The 12784-nt window shown below is 31.6% G+C and overlaps 2 long non-coding RNA genes across 2 annotated transcripts; both read right to left on the reverse strand.

Annotated features, from left to right (window-relative positions):
• Window positions 1–2426: 2426 nt before the first annotated feature.
• LOC106315706 lies at window positions 2427–4186 on the reverse strand. Its single transcript, XR_001264644.1, has 4 exons — window positions 3794–4186; window positions 3564–3648; window positions 3245–3424; window positions 2427–2815 (listed from the first exon to the last, which is right to left on the reverse strand). It is a non-coding gene; the product is annotated as an uncharacterized LOC106315706 (long non-coding RNA).
• A 620-nt stretch (window positions 4187–4806) lies between these two features.
• Window positions 4807–6011, reverse strand: LOC106317733. Its single transcript, XR_001265221.1, has 3 exons — window positions 5895–6011; window positions 5675–5792; window positions 4807–4890 (listed from the first exon to the last, which is right to left on the reverse strand). It is a non-coding gene; the product is annotated as an uncharacterized LOC106317733 (long non-coding RNA).
• Window positions 6012–12784: the final 6773 nt, after the last annotated feature.

Genomic DNA, 12784 nt, shown 5'->3' on the forward strand with positions numbered 1-12784 from the left:
ATATAAAAGTATATTGTTAAAAGTATTATTTTTAATTTGATCTAAGACCCAAATGGCAATATTCTCGCATGTTTATGAGTTACACCAAAAGCTGACACGATCTCCAATTCCAACTCCAAGTTAATGAGACGCCATGTTTTGGATGCGGACACGTGTCGACTTCTCAAGACTCGAATTAGTGACGTGAAACGCCATTTTTTTCATATTTTTTACTATTAAGTTCTTATTTATTTTTTTAAAAAATTATAATACTGTTCGAGATATCTTAATGGTCGTGTCGTGACTATAAGAATGATATTTTGTTGATTTATTTTTGAGAGCAGTTAAACAATGTAAATTATTGTTCTGGTATTTTTAAAATTTAATTTTATGTATGAGTAGATATTCAGGTATCAGATCGAGTTCAGTTTATGTCTTTTCAAATTATGGGTTTTAGAATCTAGAGATTTAAATTTTATTTTGATATTTATTAGTTTTGGTTCGGGTTCGGTTCAGCGGCCTTGGCTACCCATTTAAATTATGTTTATTTTATTGAAACCCAAATATATTTTAAGATCTTCAAATTCCAAAATAAAAGTAATATATATATGTAATAATTATGTATAACTAAATGCATAAAACTATCATGAAAAATGGTTCGTTTGAATATTTGAGTGGGAAACCATTAAATATTTTAATGTTTTGAGTTTTTTTACTGGTTTAAACATTTTAAACATTTTAAACATTTTAAAAGGTTTAAACAATTCCGAGTATTTTTGAGTATTGTAAATATTTTGGATATTATATTTTAAATTAATTATTATATTTAAATATATAATTATAATTTTCAAAAAAATTGGGTACCTAAAATATTTTGATTCGTGTGAGATTCAGTTTCAGTTCTTCGGATAAAAATTCCGAAACCATTCCAATATTTTACCATTTTCGTTCGAATTCGGTAGATATTTTTTAGGTCGGATTTTGGATATTTTGCTAAGCCCTAGTTTAGTGTATACTTTTTATGTTGTTTTTCTCATGACTTATTCTCTTATTTCTTATAATATTATTCCATCGTAAACAAAAAATATATTAGTGCGTTGTATTAGTATAGATTGTACTTTTCAGTTCCGAAGCATTCTGTTTACCATCAATGGAGTATCAACAAACCAATACAAAGGTAAAACACCTCAAAAATGAAATTGTAGTCATTGCACTTATAGAAAGCAAAGCATATTTTTGTAGAAAAAAGAGAGTATCATTTGGTAAAAAAAATCCTCCATGTTTTGGTATGAGTTTGTGGTCAGAGATTTTTAAGGTTGAAACCAAAATGTGTAATATTAAATCTCAAACAGAGACAAATATTTCTAACAACTATGATAAAAAATACGAAAATCAAATCCTGAAATTTGTTGATACCAATGACGCATGCTCTTTTTTTTTTAACACTGAACTAAGCGGATATGAATTTTCAGTTTTTAATTACTTATTTTATTAAACGATGTATTTGTAATATTCGTTCATATTATATTCATTAAGTAAATATTGTTTTTTTGCATCTTAAACTATCTATTTTTTTTTTTACGAATGTGTGATATCATATAAAAAAATGAGTATAGAGTTAATTAGATAATTTTAAAAACAGAAATTTTTCTTTCGTGTGCGATATCATATAAATAATGATCCGCCCAGTTAACAAAAATCATGATTATTTTATGTGTAATTTTTTTTATTTTGACTATTTTCTTAAAACTGTATTAAATTTTACATATTTTAATTAGAATATTTTAAATATCCTTACCTTTTTATTTGAAATGTAACTCAATATTTTTTTAACAACTATAATAAAATATTTAAAAAATATTTTTAGAATTTGTTTGAAAAATATGAAAATTACATTTTAAATTAAAATGATCCTAAAATATGATAAGTTTTGATGTAAACGAAAAATATTAGTGCTGCATGTTTTAGATAACATTTTAATGATGCACATTTTTAAAAATCTCCATTATTAAAATTATGCACGTAAGGATAACTCATAAGGTTTGTTTTTTGGTTGATTAAATGACATTATGTCCAAATTTATTTAAAGATATTTCACTAATGTAACTGAAAAAGACAAACAATAAAATATGAAGTTTAAATTCATTTAAGCATATTTCATTAATGTAACTGAAAAGACAAATAATAAATTAGGCAGTTTTATTTGTTTTAGAATATTCATAAATGCAACTGAAAAAGACAAGAAAAAAAAAGGAGTTTAATTAATGAAGTAAGAACATTTTCAAATGGGTACTTTTCTCTTTTAATAATAAAGATGCTTTCTTTTGATAAATTCAACTGTTTCCATACAAAAAAATTAAGAAAAACGAATAAGGGACATGAAAATGGAAATTCACCCTTAATCCCTTCAGACCATGCTAGTCAAGAGCTTCAGTTAGCAGATGTTGTTGTAGCCAACTTGGGCCAAACCTTGCAATATAAGATTGGAATCTGTGCTCTCTCGTCACACTACCTGCAATTTCCATCGCTACTCTGTTTTTGGATACCGGAATTTGAGCACAGGACCAACTCCGAATGTCACCAAGGTTCCATGACACTTGAATGACACATGCTCTAGTTAAATAGAATAGCGGTGATCCTTAGAATAGTCCCAGATCCATCGTCTCCATGTCACTGGTCGACGAACCATTCCACATCTTTTCGATGCCTCGCATTCTTCTTCTTCTCCATGCCGACATGGTCTTCATGACCACCACCACCGCGACCCCCTCCTCTGCCACCGTGATCACCACCGCTTCTGGAAATACTATTTTAACTTTTTAGCGAGTAAAACTATCTGCACAATATCATTGGCCAAAGTGCATTTTGTTAATACATAATAAACTCCAGATGTTTCATATGTTTGGAATTTTGTTATCATGTCAACCAATTTATTTGAGCATGATAAAGGCATAGTTGTGAATAAAATCAGACCAATGAATTCAAGAAAGCAGCTGAGTTAGAGTAAGACAAAAACTTATTATTTCCAATATTCTCTTTATTATTTCTGTCTGGAAGACAAAAAACTTTTGACCAAGATCAAGAGAAATATTTTTCAATTAGACTATCGCTAATGCTTTTTGCGACAATATAGAAGACATAGGGGAAAAAACAGGAATGAATAAAAAGAATATCTTTACTTGAAAGAGCAGTAGTAGTAACCTCTGTTCCAAACAACTAAACATTGATTGTACTGAAGCAATGAAGTAATGGCATGAAAACTTACAGTTTTAACATCAGTGATGTGAATGAGCAATATGGCTATCACAGTAACACTGGGACCAGCGAAGAAAAAGAAACCAAAGCCATGAGCACAGCCGGTGGAAACTCTGAAAGTAGTCTCGATATTCAGTGGTCTTCCAAGATAGCCTGACCGACGAACAGGTTAGATGATTTCATTATATTCCTGCAAAAGCAATTGTTCCCAGAGTATATAGACTATCTAGTTAACATCTCAATCAGACTGAAAACATCATCTACATTAATAGAAAAAAACAGAATCATCTGTTCCAGAAATCTGATGGAGCGAATTAGATAGACCCAACCTTTATGGGAACAATTGGATGTACAGATGAATATGAACATTTTGGTGTTGATGGATCATGTGAGAGAACCTATAGAGCAACGATCCTGCGAAAAACAAAAACCCATAAGAGAAAGAGAGAGAATAGCTGCCAGCCGAAAGATGGATGAATAAGCCATTAAACAGGAAAATAAGATTCTAGTTTTTTTTTTAATGAATTGAGAAGATGACGTTTGGGAGATGAGGTCTGACCTTTTTATAGGAGGATAAACATTGAATGTTTGATTGTGGTAGTTGTGGGTCGTAAATTGCTTCTTAATGGCGATGAATTGATGAATCCGTAACGTTTTGGAGGACACGAATCTAAGACGAACCGGCGCGAACGAAACTTAATCCAGGGACTTATCAAAAAAAAAAAAAAAAGCTCGATCCAGAGATTCATCAGGAAGATACATCTCACACATCCTCCTAAAACTCAGATAATGTCGATGGTTCTTGATGGCGAAGGATTCGTATGATGATGAACTTGGAGATGACGAATTCGGATGGAAGATGACGATTAAAAAGTATAAAAGAACATTCTGCTCAAGGCGGATAAACTTTAGAAAGAGAAGAAGAGAATGCGACTCAAAGGTTTCAGCCCAAAATTATATTTTTAAGCGTACAGAATACACAGACGTGTAAAGCCCATTAGAAACAAAAAAAAAGAAGCTCGAGACTTAGTTCAATAGGACACGTATCACTCTCTGCGCCCTTTATCTGATGACATGGCAAGAAGAGAAGACAGTGGAGCTCTTCTTTATAGTATATAAGAGTATGTTTACAGGGGTAACCTCTAAATGAGTTCTTAGTCAATATTTAAGTATTTATATTATTAAAATTGAAGTACCTTTTGATACTGTTTGAAAACTTAGATTGTAGACTTTTAATTTTTTTTAACTGTTGTTTGGACACAAAGTTAGCAGGAGAAAACGTTTTCTTTGCTTCCTTCATTAATGTCATTTTCGTAATTTCACTGTCGCACAACTTAAACCAAAATCAAAATCAATAACATGCACATTATCGATTAACTTACCCAGTAAATATCTTAACCAACTGGTTCAATTAACCAAACTATGAAAGCAAAAAATATTCGTGAGAATATCTTAATAAATAGAGAGTTTGAATTAATTGGTAGACAGAATAGGCTAGATTCTCGGTTGCAATCTTGAAATATATTATTACCTTAATTTTCAAAACTAAACTTTCATCCCAAGTCTTTTTTTTCTCCGAGCTATATATGTTTTCACATCTCTTATATTGCTTCCTAATCTCCTTAAAAGCCATCGAATGCCTCCACAGTTAGTTACCTAAATCATCACAAACAAATATAACAATATTTATACCACGATCCAATATATTTTGAGGTATACAAATTATAATTTCATGAAAATAATAATATGCCAATAACTAATCTACCGTGATTCTGTATGAATCTAACATTCCAATTTAGATTTTTATTAGTTAATATATTGATGTATTTCAGAAGAGAAAAGGGAATATACCCAAATATATATACCATACAATCAATAAATATCTTAATGGTTAGATTTTCCTTGTGATATTTAACCGCCCAACAATTTTCATAACCATATATATTGAAATCCCTCTGCGACTCAATTTCTTCATTCTCATCCCATCACCAAAAAAAAATCACAAACAAGAAATGTCGTAACGCGAGTTATAACCTGCTTAAGGATGTCAAACCTTACAAAACCGGGTGGAGAGTACGTGTGAAGATGTGTTAAGAGTAATTTATAAGACCTGACTTAGAAATTTTGTTGTTATTGCAAATTTCAGTTCCTCAAGAAAGTGGAGTTTATTTTAAGAATTCTTGAACACTGTTGTTATTAATAAGATGGATGTTCTTTTATTGTTATTGATTTATTTATCAACAATCAAAACTATGCATTTCTTTATGTTTTCTTTACTACATCAAACACAATCATTCAAGTCAATCAAGAAATGGAACAATCAAGCGTAAGGCAAATAAAAAATACATGCCATCAGCAATCACGCGTACATCTACCACAATCCTAAATGACAAGGTTTTTCTATTATTGTATGAACTAATCATTTTTCAATTATACTAACCTTGGTTTTGTCCGCAAAGTTCGCAATTATATTTGGTATTTGAGCTTCTCCCTTGAATGATCTTTCTTCTCCAACATCTAGAATTCTTATCAATAACACCTACATAACCTGAAAGATACTAAAACAAAGAATAAACAAGATTGATTGTTGAACATGTAGTAGTCAAACGTGACAGTTATTTTTCACAAATAATTACTAAATGAAAGTGAAGATACACTACCTGATATGGAAGACAAGTTTTTACTATTTCCTTCGTCTGTTTCAGTCTCTTTTTTTCTTCACTATGTGTCTTATATGCAACCGTGTAATCAGTCAATAAATAAAAGTTAGTACATGCCCGAAAAACACAGAACAAGCCAAGTCAAAATCTAGACAAGCAAAATTAATGGAATAGATACAATATATTAATTTGGTTTGTAAATTATAGGCTTATCTAGTGTAGTTTTAAATCAAAAACATAACTTATTGCAAACGAATGCAAACTCATTAACCAATAAATCCTATCTCGACCACATTCTAAATAAGTTATACAACCAATGAATATTCAAAAAAAGAACGTAGAAAATAACAAGCAGAAAGTGTTTAAGAAAAACAGAAACCTAACTTTGCTTCTTCCATGTCGACCATATTCATCGCTGGTAACATAACAGGAATCAAGAGCACATCAATTTGATCAAATCATCTCCTTTTTCTACCTTGCAATTATTCCAATTTCTGGTCATCATATAATTGAATTTCGAAGTATACAAAGACTGTAAATTAAATATGAATTTACCTATTACATGCGTTGAGAAATTGAAGATTCGTTTACAAATTTTGAAACACTTGGGTGATGGCCAATCTTCTATTAGAGATGACAGATCTAAGAAAGATTGGAACAATGTTTAGGATTAAAAGAACCTAATCATTTACAATCAAAATTGAATAAACAGAATATAAACAGTCTAACCTTTTATACAATAAATCGATGAACAAACTGGTGAACATGAATTCATCTACCTCATATTCGGTATTTGATTTATCTTTTTTAAGTTATCATTATGAAGATCAGATAAAAGAGAGAGACACCGAATGGCCAACAGAGAAGATTAGGAGAAAGCAAAAAGTAGTTGACTTTTCTAAGTAACATGTTATTTTCCCTGAGTAATTAGTTGGACAAATCGACAAAAGGAAAAATATTAATATGGGCCAGCTTTTATGTATAATTTGGATACATGATTACTAGCCCAATTCTGTAAATAATTGACATATTAATTCTTTTATTATATAGTCTAGCCCAATTTTTTAAATAATTGACATTTTAATTTTTTTTTTAAATAAAGTGAACTACAGTAAATTTTATTTAGCAATTTATGGTTGTTGTTCTTTGCGGTGAAAATAAAAACAGAAACTGTAATATATAATATATATATATATATATTATATAAAACAATATAATTTTCAAAAATAAAATATCACAAAATTAATAATAATTCATAGAAAACTACTGCAAAAGATAAAATCATTTTTAAATAAATAAACAGAAAGCAAGAGGTTAATATATGAATATTATAATTACGTCAACTTGCATCAAGTTATAAAATTATAAATATACTATTATGCATAGATAAAAAAATATTATCAAACATCTATATTATAAAATAATATATTCTACTCTAAAATGTAGTTTACGAAACATAAAAATATACATGGACATTTTGTAAATCCAATGATTTATGAGTTTACATTTAACACAAATTAAATTCAACACCCGCGCAGGGACGCGGTCAAAATTTAGTTAAAATTAAGTTAAGAGTTTATGTTAAGAAACACCTAATTTTAGTTCTTCAATGGTAGTTTTTTAAGTTAAGGATTCTTAAAAAAAAGTGATGAAAGAAATGTTTAAGATTGTTGATTGGATTGATAAATAAAAGGAAGAACATGAAAGAGAACAAGATTTTGTGATGAAAGAAATGTTTCAGATTGTGGTTTGTGATGGAAAACAATGCTATTCAACACTTCATGGAAGTCATATGATAGCTGTGAAGATCCCTAAGCTCAATCCATTCCTTAAGACTCTCAATCGCTTGGAACTGGTTTAAGAAATTTACCGTCAATATGAGGCAAGTTAGCTAAAAAAGCTAACAATGCAGGTGGAGTAGTCTTTGGTATTTCATCAAATGTGTTGGCTGAGACATGAGTTGCAGTTGCTGTCACATTACTTTGAAAGGTGTTCGAAGCAGAAGCCGCCATTGGTTTTACCGAACTAGAAAACTCTACAATTAAATCATGAATGGTTCAGATTTAGACTAGTTCACAATTCTACTGATCGTGCGAATGAAAATCAATACCTGATTTCTTTGTTGGGTCATAAACGATCATCTGAGCTGTATCTGGATAAACAACTTTTGACGAAGAAGCTACACTACCTGACAAGTCCACAAGGAGATTTATTTACTTAAATCATCAACATAATCTTATCCACGCCAGAAAGTGTAGTTGCAGATCCATGAGGTAGGTTTGTCTTCTCTACTTTCAGAACTACAGACCTGAAACTGATATAACCCACTCCACAACACCACCGAGATGAAACCATAAGCTCCACCTTTAATTGTTGCTGCAACTGAAGATCACCAATTATACTGCCAAAACCGTGAAGAAGGATTTAGCAAAGATCTTCAGAACTCTTTCAAAACATAACAACAAATCCTTGATGATGGTAAGGATCATGATAATCATACCTTAGTTTCTTCCACCTTATAATCATCAAGCGTCATCAGTCAGATAAAACGCAGGATGCAAGCTCTGTAGAATCAAAACTAACTACAAAAGTTGAAGACTTGAATGAATCTCGTTTTCATCAGTGTGATAGCTTCTTGAATGATCACAAACATAATACATAAACGCAATCTCAATATGAATGCCAAAGATGGATCAATAACAAGAGTTAAGAGACGGGATCATGGATTAAAACCTAATCAGATTGATCCTCTCAAAGCGATAAGAAGACTGCGTGAAATGAGATATGAAAGAGGCAATCAGAGACTTAGGTTCGAGTCGGGATCACCTGGGTGAAACGGAGGCGGAAATTCTGGTGACAAAGTTCGGCGAGGATTGATAACTCAGAACGGCGAGGTTCTTTAGTACCTCAGGGAGGTGAATCGCGGTGGATCGTCTTCGGAATCTAGGTCGACAGAGGAGAGGAGGAAGCACTCGACTTCGTTGCGGCGGAGCACTGGTCTTCCGCTCGTGGTCACCTCCGCGTTCGTAAACAATCCGATTCTGCTGCTTTCACTGGCCATGGAAGGCAGAAGATACCGATCAAAGCTTCGTCGAAGCGAGAAAGAAACACCTATCCCACAAGAAACGTTTCTTCCGGCCCACACGTCTCTCAAGTAAATGGCTATTTTCTTCTTAATTTAATTACTTATTACACTAAATACCACACTTAAGATACCCAATAAACACGCTCTTATGAGATAATACAATCTTTTATGGGATTGAGTCATGTTACATTTTTCAAAATAAATTTAAACACATTTGGCCCAGAAAATTAATTGATAGACTTTATAAATAGAACACATAAGAATTTTCTACAAAAATATATGTTATTGAATACTCTCAATAAGTTAAAGATATACATTCACTTATTGATTTAGCCTTTAATACCTAAGAGTTACACAAGGCAACCCAAAAACCATACAATAAAATTGTCAACATTTTAGTGTTTCCTCTCTTATAAAGAATCCAAAAAAAAAATATTTTCGTTTAAACTTTTTCAATGACACTTTTGCTTAAAAAATATATATATTTTAAAAATCCTACTTAAACTGTTATTTTATTTTTTTTGTTTGCTTAAAAATCCAAAACTTCTTTTTGCTTATAACTTTGTAATGCTCCCCCCCCACACATGTATAACGTAATAAGTTTTATGGCTAACTATCTACCTGACTTTTCAAGTGAAAATATATGTGCTAAAAAAATGTGAATCTTCCAAATCCACAAATTAAGGAAACCAGGGTTTTTAACCGCGCTATAGGCGGATTATGTATTTTGATTTTTTTTTTAGTTTTTTTTTGCATTTTTACTACTATGTTATTTGTTTGTTTGAGTTTACATTTAATTTATAAAATCTTAAGTAATTATATCTTGACCAATTTTGATTGAATATTTCTTTTAATGTTTTGTTGGTTGTTTTATTGAAAAATAATTTTTAATTATAAGTTATGTGTTTTAATTTTTGATAGCCAAATATAGGGTTTGAGAATAATATTTGCATCCGAAAAACTGACCCGGAACCGATTCAAAAATTAGGATATCGAATCTGATTGGATCCAGCCTCAATATCCGAACATGTCCATTTTTCAAAACCCCAAAATTGATACCAAACCGGACCCGTACCAAGAATTAAATGAGTATTCATACATAACCGAACATATAAATAAATAAATAAATAAATATATATATATATATATATTTGTTATAATTATACTTATAATAATATTAATACCTAAGATTAAAATTATAAATCAAATATATTATTTATTTTTGGTATTTTATGGATATATTTGGCTGCTTTGGATACAAAATATCCGAATCAGATTGTATCCATGGTTATTTTCGGATAGTATCCATAACTATCTTTAAGATAATTAATACTTTTATTTAACTATAAATATAGGAGTGGTATGGCTTTATAAATAACTCCAAAAACTAAAGACATAATCATATTAGAGATTCTGCTTTAATAATATAAATACATTATTTACAAACAATATAAAACCCTTAAGAAAAGTAAAACCTTCCAAGCTAACTGAACACGGCCTATATTTAAGCCAAAATGATTTTAATTTTAATTTTAAGTTTTAAAATTTTAAACTTAATTTTAATTTTAACGTTTGCATAAGATATTTAAAATACTTATTAATTTTAAACTTATTGCATTTTTATTATATTACTTAATTCCAATTTGTCACAAAAAATGTTTAAATGATCTTTTTAACTTAGACTAAAATGTTATACTAAAGAAGAAGAGAACAGTTATACCCAGGGTTAACTGATTGAAAAAATATATTTCAAAATTTTTTTTCATACCTGTTCCGTTACTAATTCTAACTTATTGTTAAACCAATATAAAGCTATTTAAGATATGTTTTAATAAATACCTAATCTAAAAACAATTCTTGTTCAAGTGGTCAAATATTTGACTTATTATTCCCTTTTTTTGGTAGGAATATGGGAGAATGATTCCCAATTTATTTAAAAAAAAAACCCAAACTTCAGCTTACAAGACGAGTTTGTCGTGGCCGCAACGGTCCAGCAACATCCTCATGAACTAAAACAGCGACCTCAATCGGTGCCACAACAAAACTATGAAAATCAAACGGAAGAGAAAATGCAAGGTTAGCCAAACCATCAGCTAAGCGGTTTGCTTCCCTATACACTTGAACGAATCGAACCAGCCAGTCCTTTGTCAAGAAGCCATGGCACAAGCGTACCAGGAAAGACAGCGGATGAGTATCCCCAATCCCTATAGTAAGAAACTCCATCACCATCATATAATCGACCTCTACCTTTAGCCTTCTCACCCCTTTCTCCCAAGCAACCACTAAACCATAGTACACACCCCATAACTCCGCTAATGTGTCGTACAACTACCTATATTAATCGAAAAACCACCACACCACTCGCCTTCTCCGTTTCGCAGTGCTTCCCCTGCAGCTGCCGGCCCCGAGTTCCCATGTGATGCCCCGTCCGTGTTCAGTTTCATCCACCCCACAGAAGGTGGCTTCCATCCCACCATTATCTCAACCATATGTCTCTCCTTTATGTGAGCATTCTCTGCTCTATTCGCTGCTATAACTCCCTTAGCCAAGTCACGTAAGAACTTGACTCTATCTCTCCAAAGTCGGGTATCACCAAATACATTTCCACATCTCCACTTCCATCCCCACCACAGAGTCAAAGCGAATATAGTAGCCCACAGAATACCACCACCTGCATTGTTGTCACATAGGTTCTTATATAAGCATTCCAGTAACTGCATTCTGAAGAAAGCATTCCTTCTCGTTCTCGGAACAAATCTCTCCCATATACCTTTTATCGCAGGACAATCACGTAACACATGTATTATAGTCTCAACTCCTCCTCTGCAGACCTGGCATAAGTCAGTCCCACTCAGGTGTCTTCTATGTCTCTCTGCATTCGTCATGATTGCTTGGTTTGCCACTAGCCAGAGGAACATTCCCTTATAGAGTTTACTTGTTCTTTTTTTTAACAGCATAGAGTTTACTTGTTCAAGTGGCCAAATATTACGTGAACTTTTCGAATCTATAATAATGGTATTTGATTTTGTAAGGGATAAAAATATGGGTTTTTTGCAAGATTGACTCAAAACTCAAAGTAAAACTTAAAACTAACTCATGCTTTTCTTGGATTTTTCTTTTCTCATATTCACCCCACAAGTTCATATAATTCACGAAAATGCCATCAATTTTTTTTTTTCCGAAAATGACATTTTTACTCTCTCACCCTCATCATCTTCAAGTAATTACAAGATTGCCATTGTCATCAATACTCCAATCACCATGAACAACCAATTTGAAGCTCTTAATGCATCTAAAATCGATTTACACTCTCTCTTTCTCACTTGTTATGAACTAAAAACAACATCTCTTTCACTTTGCCTCCATATTCATCCAAAAAACTCAAGCTTTTGATTCAATTTTTTTTTATGGTTGATAGAGCCATTCAAGCATACTATTCTTGGTGGGTTACTTTCGTTTGAGATTCTGGGTGGTTGGAGAAGACTTTGTGTGCTAAAAAAGTCATCTCACTAGTTTAAGGTATGAAATTGAAATTTTTTCCAGATATGTTCGTGTAGAAGACTTACCCGTAAGTAGTATGGCTGTAGAAGACTTACGGGTAAGTCTTCTGGTCAAACAGATGACTTACTTGTAAGTCGTCATCTTTGTTTGTTAAAAAAATCTAGAGAATACCCTAGACGACTTACTGATAAGTCGTCTAGGATAAACAGGTTAGTTTTGCATTTGATCGAATTGTGTCAGATATTTGACTTTTCCTGGACGACTTACCAGTAAGTAGTCTCTGGGAAAACAAAAATTTCAATAT

Source organism: Brassica oleracea, chromosome C9 (genome assembly GCF_000695525.1).
Source record: "Brassica oleracea var. oleracea cultivar TO1000 chromosome C9, BOL, whole genome shotgun sequence".
NCBI classification, from domain to species: Eukaryota; Viridiplantae; Streptophyta; class Magnoliopsida; order Brassicales; family Brassicaceae; genus Brassica; species Brassica oleracea.